Source organism: Paramisgurnus dabryanus, chromosome 23, assembly GCF_030506205.2.
Source record: "Paramisgurnus dabryanus chromosome 23, PD_genome_1.1, whole genome shotgun sequence".
Classification (NCBI taxonomy): Eukaryota; Metazoa; Chordata; class Actinopteri; order Cypriniformes; family Cobitidae; genus Paramisgurnus; species Paramisgurnus dabryanus.
Genome location: NC_133359.1, coordinates 2858143 through 2864283, shown reverse-complemented (window position 1 = coordinate 2864283; position 6141 = coordinate 2858143). Strand labels below are relative to the sequence as shown.

At 37.1% G+C, this 6141-nt stretch overlaps 1 long non-coding RNA gene across 1 annotated transcript; it reads left to right on the top strand.

Annotated features, from left to right (window-relative positions):
- Positions 1-715: 715 nt before the first annotated feature.
- Positions 716-1678, top strand: LOC135768130 (uncharacterized). Its single transcript, XR_010542086.1, has 5 exons — positions 716-848; positions 997-1047; positions 1146-1254; positions 1365-1433; positions 1548-1678. It is a non-coding gene; the product is annotated as an uncharacterized lncRNA (long non-coding RNA).
- The last annotated feature ends 4463 nt before the right edge of the window (positions 1679-6141 follow it).

Genomic DNA, 6141 nt, shown 5'->3' with positions numbered 1-6141 from the left:
GCGAGAGCGACTCATGATCATGGGCAGGATTCTGATTTCAAATCGCTCTCGCGGTATTTTAACGTCATCTGTTTGTCAGTTCCTCCAACGCAGCATTACGTCGAACACCTTGTCAAAAATGATTGAGATGGCCAATCAAATTAAAAAAGGCGAGTGCCACTGGCCAATCAGATAACAGAAAACGAGCTTTCCTGTTAACGCAAGCCGAGCGGCGGCCAATCAAATTAACCAATAGGCGGGTTTACCGCCAGGAGAAGCAGTTACACCGTGTCAATCAATCATAACGGACACGGATTTCAAAGGCAGCAGGATGAAAGATAAACAGTAAGTACCTGAACTTAAATATTTAAACTTTTTCAATCATAAAAATGTTTTTGTTTAAATGTCTGACAAACGTATAAAGGGATGCAAACGTTTACGTGATTTAGGTGTAATGTAATGCGTTGTATTGTCCGTGAGACATAAATTTATATTAAATTAGCTGTTTTCTATAAGGTTAAGAATTACTGTGATCATATTATAATGAAGTAATCGAACTTGGTTATCTGGTCTTCCTGATGTCAGAAGAACATTTATTTAAAAAATATATATATTTAAAATGTATTTCTGTAATGTTTAATTTTTTTTTTTTTTGTGAAAGTCTATCAGGTCTGAGTTCATTAAGACATGAAGACTCTGGAGTGGGACAAGAGAACGATGATGGGTTGTATATTCGAATAGACACATTAAGGTAAATTAAATATTGAGGCTCATGTTTGCATCTTTGTGTTTATATATCAAAAGATTGCTCTGTGATTTCAGTGAAAGCTGATAAATACAGAGGGCTGGACAGTGGTTTCATTGATTAAGTTAGTAAGAACTGACCATAGCCTAACATTAATTTAGTTACCCGAATTGCATTGTTGAATACAAAGGAAAATGGTAAAAATACAAATATTTTGAATATGGAATACTGTGAAATTATTTTCTGTTAATCATCTGCTGTGTTTGCTTCAGGTAAAGAGGTGGGACAAGGATGCTGACAGGACAGGAGGAGGTGACATTCAGGTTAGTGACAGTACATCAGGGCCACCATTTAATTTAATGTTAATTTAATTGCTTCCAAAATCAATACTTGACAAATCTTTACAATTATATCTGCAAAGCTGAATTTCTCATAGGTGGATAAAGGATGACAGCAATTGTGAAGACCTTAGACGTGCAGTATATGGTTCTTCTCTCTTTCATTTATATTGATTTGACTTAATTTTCTTGGTAAATAATAATGGGGATATTCCCAATATAATATATTTTAATTAGTACATGCTTAGAACATATCATTTGCTCATTTGCTTTGTATCTAAGCTATGTTTAATTTTATTTAGACATTCAGCGCAGACATTTTCATCCAAAGCAACTTGAGGAAGAAAACAAGAAGCAGTTCATCCTAAAAGGTTCATCTTCTAATTCTCAATCTAAATGTTTGTTTTAAAGTATATCATTATGTTTTTAATTACTATTGCTTCATAACAATTATTGATTTGCATCTGTTTTCTTTTATATAACAGTGGGCTGCTGTATGGAAAGAGGAGCTGAGAAGAAAAGAGAGGCTGGAAAGCAGTACTTCTTGTTGAGGACAATCCTGAATAGGAACACTTTCTCATATACACATAGATTATAATTTAGTGTTTGATATTTTTTTCATTTTTATGAATTGTATTGTTTTAATTTTTCGTTTTATTTGAAATTACCTAAGTTAGATTCATGCTAATACTTTAACTGGACCTTGTATCTTGGCTGGCTGGCTGGCTGTAGAGTTGGTTTCACATACACATGAAGTTTCTAATTAACTAACTTTTAAGTTCAGTTTGGTTTAAACTTGTATTTACCCATGGTTATTCACTTAAATTTCAATTCATCCTAATATATTAATTTCAATGAAAACTTCTGTATTTGTGTATAGCTGGTTATTTGGGCAAACTACATTTCACACCAATGTAACTGTCACAAAGTTTTTTTACTATCAGTTTGTTCTAAACTTTTGTTTGTTTACTAAGGATGAAATTGCTTTGTAATTTAAGTTGTTGGTGTTAGATTCATGCAGGGGCGGATCTACCGGGGTGGCACGGGGTGGCAGTTGCCACCCTAAATAAAAGCATTGCCACCCCATATGCCACCCCAGCGCGGGTATCCTAATATATATAATTTATACCCGAGTAGGCTCTTTTAACCAGAAAGGCAATGTAGTTTTTCTCTGCGTGTGTTTGGGGGTGGGAGACACATATCTGACGATGATTGGTGTGTGTGTCTTAGACGGGGTGGGACAACCACGTAGCTGATGGTGATTGGCTTAATTTCCATCGTTAGCCAACCAGAGGCAGCAGAGTTCATACACAAGCATGCAGTCAGTCCGAGCAGAAAGTCTTTTACAGTGTAAAAAAAGTCCGCGCAGATTTGCTAACTTAGTGACTTGGTCGCTAGATTAAGAAACTTTTTAGACCCCTTTAGCGACTTTATTAAAAAAGCGACTAGGACAAATCTAGCGATCTTTTCTGGCGTGGTTGGAGACGTTTGGAAACTGCGGTGAAAGGATGCATCGCCCCATCCAAGGCACTCACATGCAGCCCGGTTCTCGCGCTGCAGTCCATCCCTTCCGAGTCGCACAAACCCGCAACAACAGAGCGATGGCAAGTACAACGAGCTCAAAACAAAGGTAGCGGACGCAAACACAAAGTATAAAAAGCACAAACGTTACTTTTCCATCGTTGAGGTTAAAGGCAAGAATGATTATGAACGTGCAACTTATGCCCATGAAGAAAGAGTCTCTTCACGTCTGTAGCGAGGAATTCTGATCTAATAAAGCACCTCACATCATCACATGCTGCCAAAACAAATTCTCTTTAGTGTCTTAAAGTGATTAAGTTGAGCATCTCATCAGCAAATCAGAGTACTAAATACGGTCATATTTATAGATAAATGTTGCATCAGGATAAAAATAAAAAAATTAAACTGATGTTAAATATTGCACGAGGTAGTTGCTTGGTAGTTAAAACAACTGAACTGCAGGTTTATGTAAGCAGTAAATATATTTTAAGCAGTTATTTCTAGCCCGTCATGTCTTATTAGCTACTGCAGCAATCAAAATATTCCATACGTGCATATGAAATCGCTCGTTATGATATAGTCTAATGTTTTTATTTGTCTTCGTTAAGGAGACAAAACTATTCAGTGTTGTGTATGTTTAGAAAGCTTGAAAGACAACTTAATGCGGCATTTTCCAGGATATTATGAAAAGAAAGGCTGATATCCATTCTTTTTACCAAAAAGAATAGAAAAATCAAATACTATGGGAGTGGAAGGTACAAATAAAACAGAAAAATATGTTGTGGAAGGGAAAAGAATAGATGAAGTAATGAAGGAAAGAAACATATGGATGGCAAAGAGCTAAAAAGAAGTGAAAAGACAGAAATCCATCATCAAGTGAGTGAAAGGATTAAAGAAGAGGGTTATGAGAGAAAGAGATGTTTGCCTTTCAAATATGTTTTACATTAATATAAACTAGGCAATCCTATTTTATTTATATAACAGTCTTTATACCATTATGTTCAACCAGTCAGTGTTTTTAGATATTGATAAGCTGTATGTATTAACTTAGTATTAAGACAAAGGGTGCTACAGAGATGCTAAAGGTAGCTGCTTGGGTACTTACTTATAGGAACATTTGTTGTTGCGTTTATTAATGTTATAAAAATTTGAGGTCCAGTGTTCACAGAATATAGTATATACAGTATATAATTTCTTGAATCCACGACAACCATGCAAGGACGCTTACTTCATTGCCACCCCTTGTAGTTCTCATGCCACCCCCTTGCCACCCCATAAATAATTTTCTAGATCCGCCCCTGGATTCATGCCAATAATGTATTTGAACAAACTAGTATTTTTGTTTATTGCTGGCAGTTTATTCTAGAAGAGTTTTAACACGTACAATGTTGTAGTTATCTAACACACCTGATTCAGATCATCAGCTCATTAAGGGAGAGATCCATGAACAGAACTGGGTGTGTCAGTTAAGGGAGACATACAAAATGTGCAGAGCTGTGGGTCCCCTAGGACAAGATTGAAAACCACTGCCCTATGGCAAGCTGCTGCATGTCCGTGTCTGTTTTAAAGATCGCTCTGAATGGGATCTCTATGAAAAGTCCGTCACAAATATGGAATTATTTTTGCTTTTTGCTCAAAATATGGTGTTTTTGCAAAAACCTACCCATATTCAAAAGCTGATTGCAAAAGAACCACTAAAGGTAGGATGAAACGTTTTTTTTTGTTTGAAAGCAGAGGGTCTGTTCTTTCATTTGGTATATTGTATGTTTATTTATTTAAAGAAGAACATTTTCTGGAAGGCATTAAACTTTGGTGAAAATCATGAAAAACGCTGGCGCTGGCTGGCAACTTTTTTTAAAAATGCTGGCGGTGAAAGAGTTAATAAAAGGCAAACAATTTGAAAGTAATTTTTGTGTGATTTATTTATTAATATAATTTGGGCAAGATTAGGCTGAGTGATGGCTCAGTTTTGGAAGTTCTGGTTAAATGCTGGTTTTAATATGGTTGACCTATGGCTGAGAACTGGTACCGATGTTAGAACCTGTTCTGGCCCAGGTTTGGGCCGATTATGGGCTATTATCTGGCAGAGACATGGGCCAGTTATGGCCCATGTGTGGCCCTTGTCTGTAATTCAGAACTGGGCCACTGTAGGGCCGTCATTCTTCGTTGTATGTGGGCCGAGGAAAAACTGGTTGTGTGGGCCAGAGCTGGGCCGGAACAAAATTGCTATCTGGGATGTACATTTGTCTTGTTATATGACAACTATTTTCAAATAGGCCTAGTTTGTACCTGAAACTGTTATCATATTGTCTCACCAAGTTGTTGAATTTGAAGTTTTATGTACATTTGTCTTGTTATATGACAACTATTTTCAAACAGGCATAGTTTGTACTTCAAACTCATATCGTTTCATGAGGTTTCTAAGCCTAAATTATCCTACTAATTGTTTGAAAGACAGTGACTTAGTCAAATAGTTAAATTGAGCTTGTTTCAGACATTTGCCTTGTGATTATTTGTAGCTTAGTCTACCTTATAATTCACTATGTCTCAGAATAGTAAAGATGAAGACCTGCAATTAGAGATATTAGAAATTAGCAGTGTGTTAGAAACGTCTCAGCAAGTAGTAGAGCCTCAGCACACAGAGAAACCAGCAAAGCTACTAAAGGCCAACCAGCCTGATGTCGAGCAACAGCAAATTGACAATTCAAGTGCATTTGAACAGCATCAAAAGGAGCCTCGTAGAAGCGTCAGATCACGAAAATTGACAGAGAAAGGCAAAGACCTACACATGGGCAAGTTAAAGTCACTGCTGCTCCATTTTAACAATGCCTACGAATGTTGGAAGGTCCTGACTAAAGTGGCAAAAAGGTCTTTGGAGCAAAACCATCCAAGTGACATTCTTCAAGAACATGTAACTCGCATTGAAAAGGAATTGGATGAACTTAAAAATATTTATGATGTCTATAGAAAACTTGATGTTCCAACTCATGACATGCGCTGCAAATTGGATAAAAGCACTTCAATTACTAAGGTTATGATAAAGAATGCTACGTCTCGGATTCAGGGAGTTGATGAAGAGCTGTTTTGGCCTGATGCTGGCTCTGTATTTGCATCCTCTGCCTCTAGTATTTCTTTTCCTGTTAATAAGAGCTGTGGAACCAAATCCATTTGTTCCAATAAGTCACTAGTAAAAAGACAAGAAGCTGCTGCAGAGTATGCCGGTACAAAAGCTGTGCTTCAAATTATGAGTGAACAGGAGCGTAAGCAAGAAGAATTAGAGGCACTTGAGGCTGAAAATAGGCAGATAGCTGCAGCCCAGGAAGCAGCAGCAGTATCCCGGCGTCTCCAGGAAGAGAGAGAAGAAGTTGAACGAAAAATCAAAAGACAAACCCAAGAGGATGCACTGTTGAGAAAGCAACAAGAAGAAAATGCCATCAGAAGACAGTCTGTTGAAAACCTAAGGAGGGAGCTTGATCGTTTGGAAGGACTGAAGAGATTGAATGCTGCCAAGGCTAAGCTACAAGTGTACGAAGAAATCAATTCTGACATAAATCAAGA